Below are 25463 nucleotides of genomic sequence, written 5' to 3' on the forward strand. Positions count from 1 at the left end.
TCATTCCTGTGACTGCCCCCACCCTGTCCCGACCCATGAGCTATCGAGTCCCCTTTCCCCCGCACCCCCACAAAGGTGTGGTTTTTTGATAATTTTTTAATGCCCAGATCCCTCCCTGATGGGCAAGGTACGTTCTGCCCAAATTTGTTTCAATTCAGTTCAGCGGTTATGGAGAAAGGCTGTCGTGTGCGTGCTCAATGCCTACATTTTTTTTATATACAGATAATTTGCTGGGCAATGTAGGCCAATGAGTGCAGCAGCAAATGATGGATTTCATAGAATCATAGAATTGTAGAGTTGGAAGGGACCCAGAGGGCCATCTAGTGTGTTCTGCTGAGATTTCTATATTGGCTAAAAAGTACAGTTTGCATTATGGGAAACCCTACAGCTATTACCACTTCATTCTCATCATGAACAAGCTCAGTTACTCAAGCCACTGGCAGTTTTTGCCACCCTGGACCTAGTAAATAAGGCTGTCTAACAGGTAGCTTGCTTTCTCCCACAGGACAAATAGCACCATTGCCCAAGTCTCCCCTTCAGAAGGTTGCTCTTAATACTGTATTTGGGCTGGAGATCATGTCCACAGATGTGCAAAACATCTGGAGGGCACCAGGCTGGTGAAGGCTCTTTTAATACAACAATATTTGCACCAACAGGGCCATGAAAGACAAAATAGATGAATATGCTTTACTGAACAAACTGGAGGACAACTTTTCAGTTCCTAAGTCTCTGAGGCATAGGCTCTGCATCATAAATACAATCTATTTGGTGCCCTCCCATAGCTAGCATGTTGTCATACGAGTTAAACTAAATTGTGTGCCACGTCTACAAGCTCCATTTTGTGTTGAATAGCTCCATTTCTGATTATTGCTGCTATTATATTTAAATTGTAGCATGAGCTAGCTGATTTCAAGCAACTTCCTATTGCTTGTATTTGGGAGTACGGGAGGAGGACAGGAATAGTTGGACATACGTAACTAGGAAACACGCATAAACACAATTAAATATAAAATGCTGCTAGTAGTATTAGAAGTGACCTCAGCCAATTAAAAAGTATTAATAGAAAAAAAATACTCTGGTGTCAAAACTCTGAGTTCATTGACATCACTCTCATTTGTATAATCAGGATTAATTTAGATTTCCTGACAAGGAGAAACAAGAATCCAGGACATTTTCTTGACCTTTTCTTCTCAGAAAATTGGTTTGGGATGAAATCACATTAACCAAACAGATGGTTAAATAGATAGCAAGGAGAAGTTTGTTTATGTTTTTTAAAAAGAGAGAGAGAATCCCTAGGAACCTGTTATATGCAGATTGAAATGTGACTCTTTTGAAGGGTGGGGGGAGTGTTTAATTTTAGCTAATGAAGTTTTGCCTTTCTCTTAAAATGTTAGAAATTGGTCACCTATTGGTACTGTATTGATTGTGTGATATAAGAAAGAGGCCACTTCCCAGTGGAAGAGAACCTGCCCTGCATGCAGATTGCCCCACAATGATTGCTCCTCTAGCCCCACTTTCCCCCTCAGCGGAATAGCTTAAAGTGGCTTACAAACATAAAATCTAACATTAAAAAACAAAAACACAGTGATCCAACCAGTGAAATGCAGCTGGTCACACTAAAACCACCAGCAGCAAAATCACCATCACAAGAACACACAGAGCAGTGTTCCAAATGGAATGCTTCCAATTGCTAGTAGAAAAATGGATGGGGGGAAGTGGGAAGGGATGACCTAAATTCTTAGGGCAAGAAGTTGACGTTTAAGGTGTCACCACCAAGGATGATCTCTTGCTCATAGTCACTAATCTTGCCTCAGGTATGTGCAACAGGGATGCAACAACTGATCTTAAAGGCTGGGCAGATTCGCATTAGAGGAGACGGTCATTCAGGTATCTAAGGCTTCATAGGTAATAGCCAGCACTTTGATTTGCACTCAACAGCAGCTCCACTTAGTACAGGTTATAGAGTTTGTAGGAAATGTAGGCTAGACCCATACAAGGGGGAAAGGTGAGGGGCGGGGGAGATAATAATGTTTCGAGAGGGGTGTGGAGGAAAGCTTTAGAATGTATGAAAAGGAGGAGAGGGCTTGGGGAAGAATGTCCTCCTTCAGCACCTGTGGTTACACTTCAAATTTCCAGTCCAGTACACTGCATGCAAGGGAGATACTGTAAAGCTCTTTCCAGGCTCGTTTCTAACTCAGTGGGGAAAGAGAGGGGGCAGCTACGGCAGTTGCCAAGTCTGGCTGAGGAATTTTCCATACCCCATACATTCATCCATCCAGCTAATAGCAAGCAGGTTGCCGACACTGATAACATGGTGAGGCACAGTCAGTAGAAGGATGCTGGAAAGGCCATTAGGGTTGCAAGCTGGAGCTGTGGAGAGGTGGAGGGGGTGGAAGTGAGAGACACTATGCTGTGACATAAGAAGCCATGGCTGTCTGCGAGATTCCTCAGCTTTAACCATGATTTATAACCATGTTAACCAGGGTTAGTGTTATGTACCACTGAGGTCAGTGTGCATTACCATAGTTCATTCAGTTCCCTGCATCTCATTTTAAACAGTAAAAGAAACAACTCCCAAAAGTTGCAGTTGGATATTTTTTAGGACACTCCAACATGTCACAAAATAGTTATATGTTTTGGAGTTCTCCCCAAAATCAGGGAAGATGTTAGATATGGTGGGGAAGGAGTTTAAACATTAGGCAATTTTAGACTTATTTCCAAGGTGTTGGGATTCCGGCCTGCACAAGTCTCTGCTAGGTGCTGCAGATATCAGCTTACACCCCCAAAGTTCTAGGAAAATTAAGCTATTTATTTATTTATTTATTTATTTATTTATTTATACCCCACCCATCTGGCCGGGTTCCCCCAGCCACTCTGGGCGGCTTCCAACAAAACATTAAAATACAGAAATCCATCAAACATTAAAAGCTTCCCTAAACAGGGCTGCCTTGAGATGCCTTCTAAAGGTCTGGTAATTGTTGTTCTCTTTGACCTCTGGTGGGAGGGCATTCCACAGGGTGGGTGCCACTACCGAGAAGGCCCTCTGCCTGGTTCCCTGTAACTTGGCTTCTCGTAGTGAGGGAACCACCAGAAGACCCTCGGCGCTGGACCTCAGTGTCCGGGCAGAATGATGGGGGTGGAGATGCTCCTTCAGGTATGCTATGGCTTCTCCCCATTTTGGGGGAACATCAAGCCCAGATCTGCCTCTTATACACAGTTTCCTAGTTCAGCAGAGAGAGAGAGAAAAGTTCAGGTAACAGAGTTGGGTTAGAATCTTGTCTAAGACCTTGGACAGCTGCATCCAGTCAGACTAGACCTCTGGTCTTCAACTACGACCATGCAAAATACATGGTAAAAAATTAAGAAATGGGTCCCCAAATGCATGTTTGGGTTGAAAGTCTGGCCCGGGCCTGAGAAGTTTGACTTGGTCTTACTTGGCCATTAAGCCCCTCCAGACATCCTTCTCATTGTGCTTTCATGCAGATTTGTGCTCATAATCGTATTGGGGCAGTTATATCTGATCTTCTTTCAGTGTTGTTTGTGCCTGCAAAAGTTTGGGGATAGACATTCTGCTTCATATGCAACTGGAGCATGCACACACATGCATAGTGGGCAACTGTGAGCCTGTGTGGTCCTGGAGACCTCACATTTTAGTTAGTGATGACTGCATACCTCCATTGGCACTGTTGGCGAATGACTGGGGAGGGATGGGGAGTAGTGCAAAACAAGGAAGTTTGTTTTTTTTTTTTTTAAAAATACATTTTATTCCGATTTTCCAAATTCAACAAATTAACAAAACCAATCTTTTATACAAAATCTTATATTCACATCTTTTACCTTGCTCCGCCGAGCTATGACTTCCCCCCCTCCCTTCATGCGGTTTTCTTGTTAATTCCCTTTTTTGCAGTTCCTTTTTTAACATATTGGTCAATTCGTAAGGTTTATTTTAATCCTGCGAGAGTTTTTAATGATCTACAGTTTTTCTCCATATAGTCCACATATTTACTCCAGTCCTTTTGAAACCTTGTCTCCCCCTGGTCACGAATCTTGCATGTCAATCTAGCAAGTTCAGCATAGTCCATCATTTTTATCTGCCACTCCACAATTGTAGGTAATTCCTGTAGTTTCCATTTTTGGGCTAACAAAGTCCTAGCCGCGGTTGTTGCATACATAAACAGTGTTTGATCTTCTTTTCTAATCTCTCCTCCTATTATTCCTAACAAAAATGCTTCTGGTTTTTTTGGGAAGGTATATCTAAACATCTTTTTCAATTCATTATATAAACTTTCCCAAAATCTTTTAACTTTTTCGCATGTCCACCACATATGATAAAATTCACCATCTTTCTCTTTACATTTCCAGCAACTTTTATCACTCATTCTATACATTTTAGCTAACTTAACTGGAGTTAAATACCATCTGTACATCATCTTATATACATTTTCTTTCAAGGCAGTACATGCTGTAAATCTTAAAGTTTGATTCCATAGTTTCAACCACGCATCATATTCAATATTATGCCCCAAATCTTTTGCCCATTTAATCATCACTTCTTTTGTCAACTCATCTTTTGTATACCACTCCAACAACAGATCATACATCTTTGTCAAAAGCTTTGTTTTGCCTTCTAGCACTTCTATTTGAAATTTGGATCTTTTATCCTCAAAACCTATTTTTCTATCTTCTTTAAGCACATCATTTATTTGATGGTATTCTATCCATCCTGTTAACACTCCTTTAATGTCCTCAAAAGGTTTTAAACTCCATCCTTTTTCAGTTTTCGTCAAGATTTCCTCATACGTGGCCCGCCTCTTTTCCATATTTACTTTCTTAACTGTTAATACCTCTGCTGGTGAGACCCACCAGGGTGTTTTAGTCTCTAACAGCCTTTTATTTCTTTCCCACACCTCGTACAGAGATCTTCTTATCACATGATTCGTAAACCCGGTATGTGATTTCTTTTTGTCATAACATAAATATGCATGCCATCCAAATCTATTGTTAAAACCTTCCAAATCTAACAAGTCCGTATTCTCTAGAGTTATCCATTCTTTTATCCAACAGATACAGGACGCTTCGTAATAAAGTCTCAAGTCTGGCAGGGCGAATCCACCTCTTTCTTTCTTATCTACCAAAATCTTATGTTTTATTCTAGGTTTTCTCCCCTGCCAGACAAATCTTGATAAAATCTTTTGCCACTCTTGGAATTGCCTCGTACCTTTAACCACAGGTATAGTTTGAAATAGGAATAACATCTTAGGTAATACATTCATTTTTATTGTTGCAATTCTTCCTAAGAATGACATTTTCATATTAGTCCATCTTTCCAGGTCTTTCTTTATTTCCTTCCATACTTGTTCGTAATTATCACTGTAAAGATTAATATTCTTTGCTGTCATCCATATTCCCAAATATTTTACCTTTTTAGCCACGTCGAGTCCATGTTTTAACTGTAATTCCTGTTTTTCTTCTTTCGACATATTCATTGCCATAACCTTGGTTTTTTGTCTATTTAATTTGAATCCTGCCAATTGACCAAATTTCTCCATTACTTCTATAGCTTCTGCAACACTTTCCTTTGGATTTTCCAATGTTAAAACTAAATCATCTGCGAAGGCTTTCACTTTAAATTGCTTTGCACCTACCTTAATACCTCTAATTGTAGATAGGTCTCTTAATCTGATCAATAATATTTCCAGGACCATGATGAACAATAACGGTGATAAAGGGCAACCCTGTCTAGTTCCTTTTGTGATTTCAAAATATTCTGTTAGGGTGTTATTAATTATCAATCTTGCCTTTTGCTCTGAATAGATCGCCTCGATCCCATTCACGAATGTATTCTTCCCAACCATTGATTCCAAATTCCTCTTCATGAATTGCCAAGATATATTGTCAAAAGCTTTCTCAGCATCTACAAACATCAAGACAGCTGGTTTATCTATCTTGGTCTCCAGATATTCTATTACATCTATTATGTGTCTTACATTATCCTTTAGCTGTCTACCAGGAAGAAAACCAGCCTGATCCTTATGTATTATTTGATTTAAAACTTCTTTCAATCTCTTGGACATTATATCTGCAAAGAGTTTGTAATCATTATTCAATAATGAGATTGGTCTATAATTTTTGACTTCTAAGCCATCCGTATCCGGCTTTGGGATCAATGTTATGTATGCCTCTTTCCATGTATTTGGGATCTTTCCCCCCAACAGAATATCATTCATCATTTCCTCTAAAACTGGAACCAACAGTTCATTCAGTACTTTATAATATTTCGCCGTTAAACCATCTGGTCCTGGTGCTTTACCTTGTTTCATTCTCCCTATTGCTTGTTGTAATTCTTGTGTCGTTATCCTGTTATTTAGCTTTTTCCTCTCTTCTTCTGGAATTGGTTTCAATCCATATTTTCCTAGATACTCACTGATCTTCTTCTCATCTTCTTTCTTTTTGCAATACAAATCCTTATAGAATTTTTGAAAGGTTTTCTTAATCTCCTTTGAATCTTCCATCGTTCCTCCCTCTGTTTTAATCTTAGTTATTATGTTCTGATTTTGACGTTTCCTTAACTGCCAAGCCAACAGTTTTCCTGTTTTATTCGCCGATTCGAAATTTCTTTGTCTCATTTGTTTTATTTTCCACTCAATCTCCTGATTGATCAACATGGAGAATTGTGTCTGTAACATCTTTATATTATTCTTTATTTGCTGATTCTCGGGTTTATCAATCAGGTTCTTCTCATTTTCCATGAGACATTTCAAAATTTCTTCTTTCTTCCTTTCTTTCTTTCGTTTCAGAAAACTGTTTTGCTGTATTAGAAAGCCTCTCATCACTGCTTTACTTGCATCCCATACCATATCCAGTCCGGTATCCTTGTATAAATTCCAATGAAAATAGTCTTTCAGGGTCTTCTTAGCTTTCGAGACCACCTCTTTATCATCAAATAAATCTTCGTTCATTCTCCACCTGAAGGACTTTTGGTCTTTGTTTTTCAATTCCATGAATATAGAGTTATGGTCTGACAGTGTACGTGGTATTATCTCTGTTTTACTCACCCTGGGCACTAGTTCCTTGGAGATCCACATGTTATCTATCCTTCCCGAACTCTGATTTGGTTCTGAGAAGAATGTAAATTGTTTAGTTGTAGGGTGCCACAGTCTCCAAATATCCACTAGACCCAGGTTTTCTACTAGTTCAAAGAAGGATTTTGGTAATTTACCTTCATTCTTCCTTTTCTTGGTCCTATCCAATTCTGGCACTGTCACTCCATTGAAATCGCCCATAAGCATTATCTTTTGATCCATATATTCAGTCAACCTTTCCTCCAGATTCTTGTAGAATTCAGCCTTATTTTCATTCGGTGCATAGATTCCCACCACTAACATTTTTTCTCCCTCAATCGATATTTGAGCCGCGATTATTCTTCCTTCTTCATCTTTAAAAATCAATTTCGGATCTAATTTCTCCTTTATATACAAGACCACTCCTCTCTTTTTCTTTTCCATCGAACTTATAAACTCTTTACCCAACCTTTTATTTTTAAGAATATAACTATGTTTTTTTGCCACATGTGTTTCCTGAAGACAAATTATATCCAAATTCTTCTTCTTCAAAACATGATCAATTTTATTCCTTTTAGTCTTATTATTCAAGCCATTCACGTTCCAGGAATGTAACTTCAATGCCATTTTACTTCCTACTATCAGGAAGAGCAGAAAATTATTTTACTAAACTTGGTCGGGTTCTTTATTTAAATCCTTATCTTCCTCTTCTTCTTCCTCTCTCTCTGACTCTTGATCTTGGTCTTCTTCCTCTGCCTTTTCTTCTTCTTCCTCTCTTCTCTTTCTCCTCCTTCTTTGTGGTCTTGGGTCTTCTTCCTCTTCCGCTGTTACTTCTGCCAGAACAGCTAGTTCTGGGTCCAACTCTCCCAAAAATTTTTCGTACTTCCTCAAGAATTTTCCGATATCCTGTATACTTGTCAGCACATGTCTCTTCTCCTTATAATGAAACATCATTCCTTCGGGGTATTCCCATCTATGTTGAATTCCATTTCTCATAAGCAAGGCCACCATTGCTTTATAATTGTCGCGTTTTTTCAAAAATCTTCCTGGTATCTCTTTAAACACAATTATAGGCTTACCACTGATGATTAGCTTGTTGGTGAAACTCAGTCTTAAAATCTCATTTTTCATCTCCATTGTATTGAATATCACCACACAATCACCAGGTGCTTTCCTTGCTTTGGCCTTTGCAGATTTCACCTTAATTCTAAATACATTTACAATTGTCTGACTCACTTCTTCATCTGTTTTTCCCATCCATTTTGCCAATTCAGCAATTATTCTCGATTTGATATCTTCTCCCGTTTCTTCAGGAATACCCCTCAATTTCAGATTCAACTGTCTTTGTTTCATTTCTATCAATGCCAAATTGTCAAGCATTTGTTCATGTGCCTTATCCAGTTTTTTCACTTTGTCTTTCACTTTATCCATTTCCTTTTTAACCTCTTTTACTTCTTTTTGTGTCTTCTTAATTGAATCTTCCATTGTTTTGGATCTCACTGACAGATCTTTTATCTGAGTCGAAAGCTCTCCCACCGCTCCTTCAATCTTCTTGTCAATCTCTCCCAATTTCTTATCCATTCGCTGTTCACTATGTTTAAATTCATCTTTGATTTTTTGCCATAAAGCTTCTAGATCTTTAACTTCTTCTTGTTTAGAGCCTCTTCTGTCTTTCGGTGTGCTTGCCGGCTTCTTTTCCTCTTTACCTGCCATTTTTATTCAGGAGGGAAACAAAAACAAACAAACAAAAAAAAAAGCAAAGAAAATCCCCCTTCTCACCACTAGAGGGTACTGCTCAAAATCCCAAGTTCCTGCAATACCCAATTTACCCCCAGATGGCGCTATACTTTGTCCCAACTCCTGAGTATGTATATTCCCTTCTCCACCACTGGGTGGTATACTATCAATTCTCAGTCCTCTTTCAGTACTTTTCCACTCTCAGTACATAGAAGGATTGCAGATTGCAATTCCCCTTAACTCAGTCCCTCCTTAATAAGCTCCTTTCCGCTTCTTACTCAATTGAGTTCACCTTTAATTTCAAAGACCTAAAACAAAGAAGCCAAGTCCCGCAACTCTTCAGCCACTTGCAGGCTTAATCCACATATAGAATCCAATGAGACCCAAAACAAGTTAAAAGCTTCAGCCACTTGCAGGCTTAATCCAATTAGGGATAGTAAAGACCCCAGATCTGCATTTCTAAAGCTGTAAATCCCCCTCTTCAGCCTCTTGATGGCTCAATCCAAGATCGGCCCCCCCTTCAGAGCTCAAAGTTAGTGTAGGAATGCTCTACTTATAATTGTTTTAGAGGTCAGCCTTCTCCTCCCCCTTCTTCAATGCTGCAGCAATATTTAAACAGCTTTCAAACAACTCAAAGCCGATCGTATTTTCTGGGCTAGAGCACAGATAATACACAGTATCTAATTAGGGAGAGTAGAGACCCCAGGTCAACACTTCTAAAGTTGTAAATCCCCCTCTTCAGCCTCTTGATGGCTCAATCCAAGATTGGCCCCCCCTTCAGAGCTCAAAGTTAGTGTGAAGATACTCTAGTCGTAATTGTTTTAGAAGTCAGCCTTCTCCTCCCCCTCCTTCAATGCTACAGCGGTGTTAAAACAGCCGATCGTATTTTCTGGGCTAAAGCACAGATGATACACAGTATCTAATTAGGAAGAGTAAAGACCCAAGATCTGCATTTCTAAAGCTGTAAATCCCTCTCTTCAGCCTCTTGATGGCTCAATCCAAAATCGGCCCCCCTTCAAAGCTCGAAGTTAGTGTGGAAATACTCTACTCGTAATTGTTTTAAAAGTCAGCCTTCTCTTCCCCCTGCTTCAGTGCTGTAGCAATATTAAAACAGCTTTCAGGCAGATCAAAGCCGATCGTATTTTCTGGGCTAGAGCGCAGATAATACAAAGTATCTAGATCACTTGCAGATCCACCACCAAGATAGAGACAAAGTATCAATATAGAGTCTTTAGGTAATTCTTTTCACCCCTCAAAACTTGCCTTGTTACAAAATAAACAAGGACTTCTGCAAAACTCACTCCGCAGGCAGACAGTTTCACTTTCCATAGCTCAGCTCCTCCGATTTTCTTACTGCGCCATTTTCTCCCGCTGCTGGGACGGGCCCCGTTTTTGCGCCCCACAGCTTCACAAATCCGATCTCTAATCAGTAACCAATTATCTCCTCCGTCTTTTGACACGGATTGTTTATAATTTAAGAGAACTTGCTGCTTACCATCGGAAGCCAGAGACTGCGCTTAACGGAGCCAGTGGTCTCTCCCCTTTCGCGCCCGCAGCTCAATCCCACGCCCGGTTCCCAGGCTATAAAAACCTAGAAAAACCAGGCGTAGGAGGGCACGCTGGGCACAGCTGGGTGCCACGACCCTCAGGGTAACCCCCCCTGAGGTTTTAGAAGTCCGCAGAGCCTTTGCGTGACTTCAAAGCGCTCCGTTAAGCTCGAGATTCCCCGAGAGGCTATCTCGCACTTCCTTTGATGTCCGCAGCTCGCCGGAAGCCCGCAAAACAAGGAAGTTTGATTTGAGCCAGGCTCTAGCCCTGCACCGCATAAACTTATAAAATATAAACAATAGCACTCTGCACATGCTTGAAGGTACCATTTTCTCACTGATGTGTGTGCACTACAAACCTGCACACAGGTGGAGTCTACCATGCACACTTCAACAGCCTAGGACTTTCATGTTCTTCAACACTAGATACCACAGAGAGTTTCAAGAGGTGAAGCATTTCTACCTGTCACATACCTGCTTAAAGGCAAATGAAGCCCTGCTTCTTTAAAACAGCAAGCTTACATGACCTGTGGCACCTGATCTTTCTCGAAATCAAACACTTCCCTGGTGCAATTACGGTAGAGGCAGGATATTCAGGAGATGTATTCTTGATCACACTGTAAGTGTGATCCCTCTAAAAAGAGCCGGCTTGTAGAATTACCTCTTTTGTTCTTATTAAATCGAAGTTATATTGGCCATTTCCTTCCTCCATATTTCATTCATTCATTATCACCATATTGATGAATTTTTGCTCACTGGAAGGGGGAGAGGTGCTCATGGGATTGTCTGCCTCGTGTACCAAAATAATTTAAGAAGAGCCTTGCTGGATCAGACCAAGGGCACAGCTAGACTAAAACCCTGCTCTCAAGCAGATGCCTATGGGAAGCCAGTAAGGATCTGCTTGTGATTCTCAGCTGCTGGTATTCAGAAGTATGTTGCCTCCAGTAACAGAGACAGAACATGGCCATTATGGCTAGTGGACATTGGTAGCTTTATCCTCCATGAATTTGTCCAATTGCCTTTCAAAGCCACCAAAATTAGTAACTATCACTACATCATGTGGGAGCAAATTTACTATGTGGCTGTGTGAAGAAGCACTTTATTTTGTAATATGTCCTGAATCTTCTAACACTCAGCTTTGTTGGCTGGTCCAAAGCTCTAGTATTATGAGAGAGGGTTCATCTCTACCATGCCCCCACCACCTTGCTTGTCTTCCCCCCTAAATTAAGATACCCCAAAGGTTACCCCCAACCATTTTGGCTGCTCTTTTCTGAAATGTTCCCAATATCCTGTGTCTCCTCCCTCCTCTTGAAGCTCTGCAATATCCTTGGCTGGCCTACGCAACTTGACTTGAAGGCAGCTTGGCACCATTTGACGTTGTACAAAATACCGTGAGCCACCCTTGCACTGTTGACTTTGCTTGGCCTATCTGCTAGTTTACTAGTCCCAGCTGAGGCTGCATACTGGGTGCTGTAGTTAACCCTTTCACAGTACAGTGGTACTTCGGTTTTTGAACGTCTCAGATGTCAAATGTTTCGGTTTACGAACACCTCAAAAGTCAAACAGCTTCCGCTGATGTGTTTTTTCCCCAATTTTCTCTACTGAATTTGCAGACTACCCTTTGCACCTCGGTTTTCAAACATTTAAGAAGTCGAACAGTCTTCCGGAACAAATTATGTTTGAAAACTGAGGTACCACTGTACTACAATTCCCAACACACCTTAACAAACTACAGTACCCAGAATTCTTTGAGGAGGAATAGAAATTGCACCTTAAAGGTATAGTGTGTAGATAGCCTAAGACAGACATTTGCGTCACTGTCTGTGTGATGGGCCTGGGTTATACCCTGCCCATCTGGCTGGGATTCCGCATTGTAGAGGACTGCAATGAGGACCACATTTCAAGATCGTTATGAAACCAAAATCTTTGGCAGCAAAAGCTAAAGGCACAACTGCAGCACCTTTTTAGGAAAGGAAGAAAAAGCATAAATATTTTACAAAAAACTAAGTGTTTCAACTTAATGATGATTATATATATATTTTTAAAAAAATCCCCCCCCCCATCTGCCACTCTGGGTGGCTTCAGCGCTTCCAAATAAATGTCTCCTTTTCGCAAGGTAGGGAAAACCCTCTTCCAGAGTTTTAAGGAGAAACCGAAACAAGTGAAGAGGGAGCATCATCGAACACGTGCCAGGGGCGGCAACCGGAGGCTGGCAGCGACCCCCCCCCCCCGCCTTCTAATGGGCGGCATCCTTCGCATGCGTCGGGATTGCGGTTCCTCGTTAGTGCTGCCAGCGGCGTCTCCCTCCGAGAGGCGGGCGGGGCGTCACGTGACCTCCACGCATGGCGCGCGTGGCTTCCCGTCCGTACATCCCACCCTAGCGGCGCTCGAGAGGTTTCGATCCGGCGCTAGGCTGACCCGAGGCGAGCCGCTGCTAAACAATGCAATCTCTCCGTCCGGGCCAAGATCAAAGGAAGCTGCTCAGTCGTGTGTGAAGGGGCGGGTCGTGTGTTGCAATTATTAACCTCCGCCACGCAATTTCCACTAGCAATCATTTAATCTGTGTCGGCGGCATGAACGGGAAAGAGTTGCGCGCGCGGGAGGGGACGAGTTACAAAATTGGGGCAAGTAGTGTGTGTGGCGGGGAGATCTCTTTTCTCCCTCTCGCTTCCCAAAGCAGCCTCGCAGGAGCCAATTTCGGGTGGCTGGCTTTCGCAAGGAGGCGCGCTTTTGTAACAAAACAATAAATTAAGTTTTGCGGGACTTTGTTTGGTTTTTTAAAAAACGAAAGGTGAGCTTGGGGTTGCGTTGCTTCTGCCTGTCTGGTTCTGTCTGCGAGAGAATCCGCCGGCTGGCTGGATCGAGCACGTTTGCCCGCTGCGTGTTCTCTTCGAAAGTGACTAGTTGTAACAGTACCCGAAGCCTTCATTAATAAAGAATGTTTGTTATTATCTTGATTGCATTCTTAATAGGCAGACTATGGAGAGGTCAGTGAGGGAGCTATATTTAAATGGATCTGGTTTGTTTAATGCACGAACAAGTAAGCCAATCTTTTCCAGCTTTTTAAGGGATTTCGTAACATTTCGAGAGGAAGCCCCAGTTCCCTGGATTTTAAAATTACTATTAAAAGCCAGGCACTGGAAGGGGGAATAAACTTTTATTGGTATTCTACCCATCTTCTCACGCACCGCCTTTCTGTCCAATCCGCTTACTCCGGAGTACCGGTAGTCCTATTGCATTGTGATTGGTGGGGAGTGGGGCTTGAGCACGACCAGCCTAAAACTAACCTGGGAAAGGCATAAGTGTCTGTAATATGCGTGGCTGTTACGGGCTTTCAGATGTTATTTGCAACTATGCTTCGCGATAAGGAGTTGTGGGGGGGGAGCGATCTGGGTGCCTATTCCAACCCGATCCTCTCCCTTCCCTAGAGAGAGCTGGTCGACCAACCCTACCCTGGTAGGGACTAAAAAGTTTGTAGCAGGCGGAGGTGAGCCCTCCCCTTCTAGGGAGCAAACAGCGTTTGCCGTCCGGCATTGGGATGGGGTGGGAGAGGCAGTGCGGTTCCTTTAAAGCGGGCACCCCAGTCCTCGGCGTTCCTGCTTGGACCAATCGAAACCCAAACGGAGATCTAAATAATTCCTGAGTGAGCAGAAGCCAGTCACGGGGGGGGGGGGGTCGGCGGGCTCGTGTGAGAGAGGCTCCTACGCCAGCCCCCCCCCGCCCCGCTGGGGGGGAGAGGAAGGGAGAGAACGAGATCAGAGGCTCCCCACCACGCCGCTGCCCTCCCACCCTTCATAAAGCTTTGATGAGACATTCGAGCTGCTCGCCTCCTCCTGTGTTTCTGGAGCTGCAGGAGGCGGCTGCAGGGACTGGACGGCTGGGAGACGATGTGACTCTCCGGAGGAGACCCCAGCAGGCTTTGTGTGGACGGCAAGGTAGGGACGGGGGGAAAAGAAAAGTTGACTCGAGCCGAGCTGGGTGGAGAGAGAGGCGCCCGGGCAGCGCACGCCCTGGAAAGGGGCAGCAGGGGCGCCAAGCAAAATGGGAGACGCGAGAGGGCGTCGGAAGGTAGGGGAGGGCTAGGGAGCTGAGGACCCGGGGCTCCGGCAGGACCCGGCCGGGGGGGTGTGTGATTCCCTTCAAGAAGCTGATGGAGCGCGGGGTGGGCGGGAGGATTGGGAGCGAGGGGATCGCGGCGCCATCCGCCCGTCGGGCCTGTCCGCTTCCTCGGAAGTAAAGCCCGAGAGCGAGCGCAGCCCAAGGTAAGCGTGGAGGGGGGGAAGGCAAACGAGCGAGGTTTGTTGTCCGATCTGCCCCTCTCGGCTGGTGTGCCTAGAGCACCAGACACCTGCTCGCTTCGCGGCTGGCAGGGACTTGGCGCCCTCGCTGCCTCCAGTTGCGGCCACCTCTGGCCAGGCTATGGCACGACCTCGCTCACCAACGCGCGCACTTAGTTCTAGCTCGCTTGCTGCCTGCAACTTGTCGCGCACTTTCCTCTGCGGAAAGCCCACCCGACGGAGGTGGTGGGTGTCCGAGGGCGGCAGGAGAGAGCGAGCGAGGCGCGCCGCTGGAGCCCACTCGCTGGAGCCCAGGCAAACAAGCAGGGCATCCCCCGGCTGGTCCCATCCGACGGTACGTGGAGAGGCGGGGAGCCCCTCGAGGCTGCAGCGGAGCGGAGCGGAGGAAGCGGGTTTGTGGGCGGCTGGCTGGCTGCCGCTCGATTACTGGTGGGCGAGGAAGGGGTTCCCCTCCTTTTAGGGGAGGCTTCTTAAGACTGCAGCTGCGGGTTTAAGGAAGGTGAGGACGGAGGAAGGAACTGGAAGGAAGGGTTTTTGTGGCTGGGGGAGGCGTGCCCCCCCCCCAAACCAGCACAACAACCCAAGCAGCGCTGCAATTGAGATACTCGGCGGATTTTTGTGGTGGTATAGTTATGTGGAGCGAGTTTGTTCGGGTGGTGGTTTTGTGTGGTTTTTAATGGGACAGGGGGCCCTCTGCTGGTCAGAGAGAGAGGCACAGCGGCTCAAGGCCCAGAGGAGAGGGCGGGATTCCAGAGCAAAGCGCCGCCGCCGCCGCCAACCTCTGAATGGGAGTGGGAGGTCTTCTGCTCCACGCAGCTGGGCGAGGTGGGATCATCCGCGTCAGGCTCGATGCGTCTTACATCGCTGGTTCGGAGGGGCCTCGCATGCAGAGGGGGATTTCCTTGTGTAACATGATGTGTCAGAGGACCTTTTTTCCATGAGCACCCCTGCCCAGATGAGAGCAGCCAGGACGCGGGGAACGCTTTCTGATGACAGCAAAGGCATGCAACTGGGCAAGGAGGCAGAGAAACGGTCTAAGCGACGGAGACCAATCTTGTATGTGTGAGAGATGTAGGAAAGCCAGAGAAATGGGTTCCTGCTGGGAACACACACACTCACTCTCCCTGAAAATTACTGGAGATCAATCTCTTTTTAATACAATGCCCACCCACCAATGTTTATCTTAATGATTAATGGGAGGAAGCTGCCAAAATATTTGGGTACAGAAATGAGCTTGCAAGCAAAGAATGCAGCTCTTAATGGATTAAACAGAGGGGCGGGGGAACATGGGAACAAAAGGGAATTTGGGGGACCTGTTTTTCACACAGGTTTGAGAATGACATCTAGGCTGCAGTCTTTATGCATTTACATAGACTTGTGTGTTAAGTCTCAATGGACTTAACTTCTGAATAAGCATATATGGGGATGCACCTTTAAATGGGGAACTGTGGATTTCTAGATTTGGACTGCTGCACTGACCATGCTACCTGGGACAGGCAGTTCCTTAGGGCAAATATGGTGCTGCCCCACCATCCTCAGTCCGCCTTCAGGGGTTGCACTGCCTGTCACCTTCCTCCACCTTGGTCGCAGCATTGCCCCATGTAATGCAGGAAGGAGGATGGGGACAAAACAAGTATCAGTTGGCTCTGGCTCCATCAGCCAATGGTGGTACAACCCTGCTAGTCTCAATGGGCACCAGCCAACACTGGAGTCTGACAGGCTGCTGGAGCCTCACCAGAGACTTTTGAGTCCAACAAGGGTAGATAAATTTATGGATGAGACATCTGTTTACACACATTAGCTATGATAGCTAAGTGGAACTTCCATGTTTCAAGGATCAGGATGTTTTGATCAGGATGCTGGGGTGCATAGATTTTAACCTGCTCCAACAAGATCATTCTTCTAATTGAAAGTCAGACAGGGAGTGCAAGTCTGTTGCAGCTAGTTGCTTGGGGAAATGAGTGACATAGGTTTGCCTGTGTGCAGTGGTGGCGGCATGGTCCATCTCCCCACCAGCCCAAGGAACTGGTAATTCCCTCTAGCATTGCCTCCAGTTCCTTCCATCACTGTGATTCAAAATCAAACTTGAGTGTCATCTCCTGGAAACAAAAAGTTTCACTCATTCTTCAGTGTATGTAGAGGTATATTTATGACTTGGGCAACTTGACGTTGTTGTTGCTGTAGAGAGAATTAGGATGTGTGGCAGCGGCAGTGGAGATGCATAACCGCCTAGGTATGACACACTGCCAGAGGTTATAAATGGAATGTAACGGGAAGTAACTCTGTTGGCCGCAGCTCAGAATTATGCATCTACACAAACCAGCAAGGCTCAGTAAGTGAACGGAAAGAGACACTTGTTGAAATGTAACCTTTACTGGAATTTAAAACACGCCGGTTACCATAACTGGAATTCCAGGGCTATAAAGTTATTTGTCCTTTTTGTCTACTTTGCTAGACGGAAGTCTCTCTCTCCCTCTGTGTGTGTGTGAACGCTTCCCATAAATTATTAAATTCCTTTTATATTGTGCGTTCAGTTGGTGGATGGGGGAAGACAACTTAATAAAAGCAAGCAATCTCTATATATTTTGGCAATACTTGCCTGTGCATTCCATCCACTCATTGCAAGAACAGGGAATATTCATTTCCCATTCATTGCTTTATCAAATCTGCCATAATTTGTGATCCCAATCTGATCACAGTGACCAGGATTTAAAGAGACCCACATGGCTGTCTAAAGTGGTCTTGTGTGCACATAGTGATTTCCCCATCCCCACCCCATGGTCCCTTGACCTTCTGCAGCATCTTATAGTGTGTGCACATCCACACCAGGGCTTGCTGTAGGAAGGGAGAGACTGGGAATGCTCAGTGTACAGATGGCAGTTCGAATCCTATCCATTAATTGAAAATGTGCATCCCATTAATTTCCATGGACCTTATCTACATGAAAGTTTAGTTAGTAACAGAACTTGGGTCTGCCATTCTCTTTCCCACAAAATAAGCACTTTCCATTTCAACAGGGACTGTGTTGCTTTGGCCATTTGAGAATACGGTTGTTCAAGATCTAGACTATTTTGAAAATTCAACTTGCAGCCTGGGGATTCATAGCTTAGTTAGGCATTACATGCATGACAAAGCATAACTGAGGACCACAAATTAAGCTCCTGCCACCCCAGTCCTGAATGTGGAATGAAATCCTGTTATTTTAAATGCATCTCGGATCCAAGTAAGTTTCATTAGGATCTTGCTGACATACACATGAAACTGTTTGATAGCACTGAGTAACATAGAGGATTAGCATTCTCTCTTAGCATTCGTATTTGGATCTCAAACAGGTGCAGCAGCAGAATTAGGCTGCTGTGTCAACAAGACTTCATAATGCATTAGAGTGGTATTGGCATGGAATGGGTGGAAAGGATGAGGCACTATCAACAATGCCACCACCAACGTTGAATCATAGGATTGTAGAGTTGGAAGGGATCCCGGGTCATCTATTCCAACCCCCTGCAATGCAGGAATCTCAACTAAAGCATCCATGACAGATGACCACCCAAAATCTGCTTTTAAACCTCCAAGGAAGGAGAGTCCACCACCTCTCATGGAAGTCCATTCCACTGCCAAACAGCTCTTACTGTCAGAAAGCTCTTCTTTTTTGTAACATGAAGCCATTGGTTCAAGTCCTACCCTCTGGAGTAGGGGGGGGGGGACAAGCTTGCTCCATCTTCCTTGAGATATTAGAAGATGGTTATCATACCTCCTCCAGTTCCCTCTTTTCTAAAGGAACTGTGGTACACCTTTGTGCCTGGAATCAATGGGGAATGAGGTTGCACTGGCATTTTAGACCTAGAGAGTGAATGTTGTTGTGACGGCATAAGCCACATATCTCAGTCTAGGACTAAGTTGTGAACTGAATTTTTTAGCCCACTTTCTTGGAAGTGAATACTTAGGAAGGTGCCTTATGCTGAACCCCCATACCATTGGGGCATTGGGTTCAGTGTCTCCTACATCCGGGGATAGCCACTGTGGTACCCCCCAGCTGTTGATGCTGCTGCTGCTGGATACAACTCTCACCAGCCCCTGCCACCCAGGCCAGGGAGTTGCCATTGGACATATCTGGAGGACACCATGTTGGCCACACTAAATTGACTAGCAGCAAGCTCTCCAGGGTTTCAGAGAGGACTATTTACCAACCTGAACAGAAGGTACATGGGGCATTCTGTGTGTGCTCTGCTCCTCAGCCACAGACCTTTCTCTTAATATATAGCACTTCTCTGTGCTTGAAACACTTCATATACATTGCCTTGGGAATCCTTACGACAGCCCTTCCCAGCAGATCATTATTATCCCCTTACTTTTGGGTAAACGTGCACTGAATTGTTCCCCCCCCCCTTGTCATTCAATCTCACCTTAGCCACATATTTGTTTAATGGTCTTAGGCAGCCTTCCCCCACCAGGTGCTTTCCAGATGTTTGGGGTGACTGTGCTGCCCTGCCTGGAGTCTGATGGGAGTCATCGTCCAAAACATCTGGAGGGGACCGGGTTTAAGAAGGCTGCCTAAGACCATTAAACAAATATGTGGCTAAGGTGAGATTTGAATGACGGGGGGGCACCAATTCAGTGCACGTTTACCCAGAAGTAAGCCTCGCAATGCTTAAAGGGGTTTATTTCTCTCTTCCCACCAACCATCACTGCTGCGTATCACAGCTGCAGTCATTGTCCTCATCAACTTTCTTTAATTTATGTTAAAGTCAGTGCATCTTACTTCCAGGTAAATACAATTCTGCTTATGCTACAAGTCACCTAAATGAGGTGCTTTTGAAAACGCTACCTAGTAATTATTTTCAGATGTCCAAACAATGAATGAACTATCTGGCAGCTTTGTTGTGTGCTATTGATTGCTCTAATTCTTCAATTTTTTATAAGATTAAAAGAGCAATGTGTTACAACCACATGCATTCTTTTTTCCCAGAATTGCCATTAGCCTCTTGCCTTGAACGTTAAGGGTTTTTCTTTTTTCCAAAAGTACTTTTTTTAATTACTTTGTTTGCTATACATTTTTTTTGAGGTTATTACCGTTTTGAGATCAATAACCATTACTTATTTATGCTTCTAGTAACTGAGTTTTAATGTATGCAGAGAATCTATCCTGATAGTATACAGCAAGTACCTGTGTTATCTTTAATTCATGGATTGATAAAAATACTCAGAATTGAAACCATTGTGATATTTATAAATGCATGTACACACAGAGGCAATGGTCCAGGCGGTGTGGCAAGAGTAAAATAAAAAGATAATGATGATTACTTGTTTATACTGCCCCATTGAGTGAATTTCATTGAGCCACTGACTGGCAGCATGAATGACAAGGCTTACTATTTCACCCTCAGTAGGCATGCGCCATCTATCCATGTAACTTCAAAGCAGCAATACTTTTAACTTAAGTCTATTACTATGATTGAATCTCACATACTGGTTTTCCTGAGTGCTGAAAAATTGTGGATAGCTCCTATTAATTTGAAATTATATATACATAAATCCTTTATATGTCCTGAATAACTGAGGTTGGCTCCTAAAAATCTGAAATATCTTTCTGACTCTTAACTTCGGCCTCTTTTTATGTGCTTAGGATGACACCGTATTGGCCTGAATATAAACCTCACTTTCCCCCCAAATTCCGACCGTGAAAAGTTAAAGTGGGGCTTATATTCGTGCAGCCAGGAGTGCATTTTAAAACTTCTTTTAAAAGCTAACACATGTTCCTAAAGCAGAAATGTTTTCAGCAGGCATCTAAAGGAATACAATTATGGCACCTGCCTCATGATTAGAGTCAGGAAATTCTGAAATACAGATGTTGCCAGACGGCAATCCCTTAAGTAAACTGTTCCCAAGCATGTAAGGGCTTTATATACCAGTAGTAGCAACTTGAACTCGGCCCGATGGCAAACTGGCAGCAAGTGCAGATCTTTGAGCACAAGTGTAATATGACGATGGACGTGGGTGGCGCTGGGGTCTAAACAACTGAGCTTCTTGGGCTTGCTGATCAGAAGGTAGGCGGTTCAAATCCCTGCAACGGAGTGAGCTCCCATTGCTCTGTCCCAGCTCCTGCCAACCTAGCAGTTTGAAAGCACGCCAGTGCAAGTAGATAAATAGGTACCACTGTGGCGGGAAGGTAAGCAGTGTTTCTGTGCACTCTGGCTTCTGTCATCGTGTCCCATTGTGCTAGAAGCGGTTTAGTCATGCTGGCCACATGACTCGGAAAGCTGTCTGTGGACAAACGCCCGGCACCCTTGACCTGAAGTGAGATGAGCGCCATAAGCCCATAGTTGCCTTTGACTGGACTTAAACATCCAGGGGTCTTTCACCTTTTTACCTTTATGCTGATGGACTCTACCTGACAAACTGTCAGCAGTCGTTCTGGAGCATTCTGCACTAACTGCAGCTTCTGGACCAGACAAAAGGGAAGCCCCATATAGAATGCATTGCAGTAGCACAGTCTTGAGGTTTCCAGTTCCTGAACCACTGAGGTCAAGCTGGCCTAGTCCAGGAACGATTGCAGTTGCCTAACCAGCTGCAGCCTGTGAAAAGCTCTCTTACCCAACAAGGTCACTTGGGTCACTCTACTGACAATGCTGGATCCAGCAGCACCTTTTAGGCTGCCTTCTGGAGGCACCACAACCACACCCACTGCAGGCAGCCAACCACTTTCTTGGACAGGAGAACCATTCACTAGTTATCAGCATTTCTGGCAGATGCCCATAGAATCCCTGCTGAATGATTCTGTGCAGTCTTGGCACGATCATCATCACCTCGTACATTGATATGGGTTGGTTCTATTCTTCATCTTACCTAGTAGTTTCCCAGTGCGCCTGTCCAGGATTGGCATCTGGTTCTGAGTAAGTCAACTGAAAACTAATCCAGGCAAGGCTGCATAACATCTGATAATTTGCAAATGCTATAGCTTGAGAGACAGCGAGAAAGAGAGAGCAGCAGCCACCATGGGCCATCATCCCTTGGAGGAGACACACAGCGAAGGGTCTCATACATTGATTTCAGATGTAGATGTCTGCAAAGAGTGCAACATGCATGCACACTGGATTGAAACTGTTTCACAGTAATTTCATCTGGATCATCCGCAATAAATGAGTAATGAAATGGTATTAATTCTGGAGTACATTGCAGAATTGCTCACTCATGTTTCCGTCTTTGTGAACTCTTATATGCTGTCCAGAGAAAGTTTCCTAATAAAGGCAGGCCTAGCCATATCTGGAATCGGGCATGGAAACTGGTGTCAGCAAGTAGGGAAGAAACCCTGGAAACTGCCTTATGCTGAATCAGGCCATTTGGCCATCCAGTGCAGCGCTGTCTACACTGGCAGGCAGCAGCAGCTCTCCAGGATTTCAGACAGGGGTTATCTACCAGCCCTGCTTAGAGATCTTTGGTACTGAACCTGGAACCATCTCCAGGCAAAGCAGAAGCCCTACACTGAGCTATGGCCCTTCCTCATTCATCTTCAGGGAATTACCTGAAGGCTACCTAGCAGCACAGTTTGAATTCCCTCAGTAATGGCTGCCTTCTACTCCTGTGAGCTTCTCAAGCTACAGTTCACAGGGTGGTTCTTTTCTGAGGGGGGTGATGCTGCGTTTTGGATGCATGGTGTTTATGTAGCCCTTGAGAACTAAGAGAGGATTTGAACCTTTGGCCCTTGTCTGACCCTCAAGCCAATACACATGCTCATAGGAGATGCACCATTGTGTGTGTGTGTGTGTGTGTGTGTGTGTGTGTGTGTGTGTGTGTGTGTGTGGCAAAAGCTGTTCCTGCTTGAATTCCCTCCTCTGTGCAGATGTCCACCATGTCTGCCCTAGGCCTTGTTGCCTATAGTGTTAGGCTTTCTCTGGTAAAAAAGGATTGGGGCCTGCTCTGAAAGAACCGAGGAAATACAACTCTTTGGGTTCAGGCCAGTATATCTCACTCAGGGCTGAAGATAAAATCGCTACTTAACTCTCAATATGAGGCAATTGAAAAAGAGCTGTTCACTATTGTTTATTTAATGAAAAGAGATAAAAAGAAAGGCCTTTTCTTTGAGATTCAACAACATGGAACAATTTTCCCTCTGTAGTACTGCCACTTAGTGTTCAACTTCACTGAATCACAGCTGGAAAACCCATTTTAAAAAATTGCACTCTCTGTTAGAGTCCTATTTTTCTTGCTACAGGGAGGATGTCATCATTCGAAGACTGTAAATTGTGGTTGGCATAACAAGCCAAAAGTCTCGAGCATTTTATTTTTTTACAAATCACTTGACGGAAGGCATAAGGTTGTGTGCATGGCGCGAGATGAGAAAAGACCCTCCTGCTTATCTAAATGTGTGTTTGGTAATAACTTTGTGGTGGTACTACTTTTAAAAAGTCATGGGAAATAAGGGCACTGGCTGCATTTGTGGTCCAAGACTAAATACAATTTGGCTCCCCAAAGTTTGAAATTGAAATAAATGTGCTGCTTTCCCTGTTCTGCTTATTTGTCCAGCTTCAACCAGGCTTTTGCACAGTATGCACTTGCTTGTCACTCCTAAGAGAGGTAGGCGTAGAAAAAGACAACTTTCAGTAAAGATTTTTTTTTTAAAGGACTCATGTTCTGCGTTTGTTTCCCTTAACTGCTCATTGATTGAACCCAGAGTCCAAAAAACTGGTTTTCTTGTTTCAGTCTCAGTAAACTCAAAAGGTACAGCACGGAAGAAAACTGAACTTCACAAGAGTTGTAGCTATCTAGAATAAGGTCAAGCTATTTTCTTTGGGAAAAGAGGTCAACAGGATGCTACGAGAGCACTGAGCAGAGGATATCTTTAGCCCGAGCTGTAATGCTTACTCTTGTTTTAAGTGGCTGCTTCTTTAATATCTACAGATGTTGCTTCCAGCCTTTGATTTATGGCCGCATTGGAAATTTTGCTCAGTATGCTGAGCATCGTGACAGAGGCTCCTGTGTGAGCGGATATATCCCTTTTAATAGGTTAATTACTAACCTGCATTGACTTGTTTTCACATAATTGTTATGAGCACTCAGCCCCCTCCCCTGCAAAATTGCAGCTTAATGGAACACCTCTTAATCATCTCTAAGAGAAGTTTACATACTGGCACGCTCCATCTTACCAAAAACTGAACTGTTTTCTCCTGAGTGTTTTGTTCTGAATATGAACTTAAAAAACAGAGCTCTGGCTTAGGAAAAAAAGAACAAACTCTCTTTGTATGTCACTAGCACAAGGGGTACCAAAATAACATGCCCTTTACTTTTCACCCTTGGGGCCAAGCTACACATTACTTGGGTATAATATAGTTCTGTCATATTTTTTTTATTAAAAAATGTAAACAAAGAATAGCTTTGACAGGCTGCAATTTTGCAGGGAAAAACAGCATGCAATATATGGATTGTCCCTTATTTAATAAGCAGCAGATCAACACTAAACCAAAGTCCACTGAACGTGTTTACAGTCCATACGCTGTAAACTAGTTAAATTTAAGTATTTGTATTACAGTTAGTTCAGACCAGCTGAAGGTCATGGGTCTTTTATAAACTCAGCTCTTGTGCTGTGCTGTAGTTGAGGCAGTGACATCCCTTTGAGGAACATAGGATAAGACTGTGAAGATATGCCCCATCTTCTACAAAAAAACCCCTTAGTTTTGTTCTGGGCCTATGACAGAGAAGATCATGTAGAGGCTGAGGTCACTTCCTTGGTCTTTGTCTTTGGGATAACATGCCCTTCCAAATCCCCTTTGCACAGTGGTGTGGAACAACATGACATCTCTTTACCCAGACCTGTGAAGCACAGTCAATATCTATTGTTGCTCTACTGCTTGGTGTGGGACAGAAATAAATGAGGACAGCATCAATCTCCATGTACACACAGAGGGGGGGAGGGGGAGAGAGGGGGGAAAATAGTATCATTTTCTATATCCACTTTCCCAATTCTGTGCATAATTTTATACACTGTAAGTTGTATCCAGCTAACATTTACTCAGAGCAGAACTAATTGGATACAACCCGTCTGTTATGGAAATTTCTCTTTTCTACACTTGCACTCCAGAGCATTATGCCCAACAAAGGGATTAAGTCTCCCCTTGCATCAATGCTGGCTGCTTAGCACATGATCCCATGTCCTGCTGTCATACCATGGCAGAACAGCTGGTGCAGAGAAATAACAACTTGTCCAAGGCTGGGCAACCACTTGCCCACTGAGTTCTTCAAAACCAGAAGCTTCAGAGAATGCAACCAATCTGGGACAACGTCCGCAGCTCTTCCCACTGAAGAATGTCTGGTCTCTCTCTGGCCATATCTGTGATATTAGTTATAACAACAACTTTTTAAGATACACAGTATTGACTTTCGTCAGGCTTGTTTCTCATTGCTATAAGGCTGATCAGTTCCTCTAGTCCAACATGTTGCACTAAGGCAGAAGAGTCCATAGCTAAACATCCTGGACAGGGCAGTTTGTGATCTTGATCTCTCTATCTCTCTGTGTTGTCAGATGAAACCCAAACAAAGCTGTCTGTCTTTGGAAAAATATAAACAGTGAGCCACAACCTGTTAAAGTGGCTGAAGTGCAGATACTACAGTAGCTTGTAGATCACTATAATTAAGGTTGCTATCCTCTCTATATACTTGGGAGTGAGTCCCCCTTAATGGGCCTTTCTTCTGAATAGAATCTACATAGTGTTGTTCTGTGTCTCTCCTAAATTGGCTAGAGCTAAGCTACAGATTACTGATGGATACATGATTTAGAATTGCTAGGTTCTCTTTTCCTGCTTGTGGGCTTCCCACAAGCCTCTGGTTGG

The 25463-nt window shown here is 43.9% G+C and overlaps 1 protein-coding gene across 4 annotated transcripts in view; it reads left to right on the forward strand.

Moving 5' to 3' along the window:
* BDNF (brain derived neurotrophic factor) overlaps positions 1–25463 on the forward strand; it is a 79791-nt gene that overhangs the window by 24852 nt on the left and 29476 nt on the right. The window contains exon 1 of one of the 4 annotated variants that reach the window (XM_035117808.3): positions 13660–14280. The exons of 2 other annotated variants lie outside the window; for them this stretch is intronic. The gene's annotated coding sequence lies outside the window, so the exon portion shown is untranslated. Of the gene's footprint in view, positions 1–13659; positions 14281–14427; positions 14608–25463 lie in introns of those variants that run through there. One more of the 4 variants, XM_088667976.1, reaches the window with a different exon arrangement.

This window comes from Zootoca vivipara, chromosome 1 (genome assembly GCF_965207765.1).
Source record: "Zootoca vivipara chromosome 1, rZooViv2.hap1.1, whole genome shotgun sequence".
NCBI classification, from domain to species: domain Eukaryota; kingdom Metazoa; phylum Chordata; class Lepidosauria; order Squamata; family Lacertidae; genus Zootoca; species Zootoca vivipara.